This window comes from Bubalus kerabau, chromosome 4 (genome assembly GCF_029407905.1).
Source record: "Bubalus kerabau isolate K-KA32 ecotype Philippines breed swamp buffalo chromosome 4, PCC_UOA_SB_1v2, whole genome shotgun sequence".
Taxonomy (NCBI): Eukaryota; Metazoa; Chordata; class Mammalia; order Artiodactyla; family Bovidae; genus Bubalus; species Bubalus kerabau.
The window spans coordinates 170,529,297-170,529,809 of NC_073627.1; positions in this window are offsets into that span (position 1 = coordinate 170,529,297).

Genomic DNA, 513 nt, shown 5'->3' on the forward strand with positions numbered 1-513 from the left:
GTGCCATTTGCAGAAACGTGAATGGACCTAGAGACTGTCATGCAGAGTGAAGTAAGTCAGAAAGAGAAAAATAAGTATCATATATTAATGCATTTATGTGGACTCTAGAAAAATGGTATAGATGAACTGATTTGCCAAGAAGAAATAAAGACAGACACAGAGAACAAATGTGTGGAAACCAAAGGGGTAAGAAAGGTGGGATAGATGGGGAAGATTAGGATTGACATATATACTCTACTATGTATAAAATAGATAACTAATGAGAACCGACTATATAGCACAGGGAACTCTACTTAATGCTCTGTTGTGACCTAAATAGGAAGGAAATCCAAAAAGAGACGTGATACACAGAGCTGACTCACTTTGCTGTACAGCAAAAACTAACAGCATTATAAAGCAACTATACACCAGTTTTTTAAAAAGGAGTAAAAAATCAAAATATAAAGGCACTGATGTCAGTATAAAAACCAATTCAACATGGAAAATGAGTACAAAACTTACTGCAAATACAAT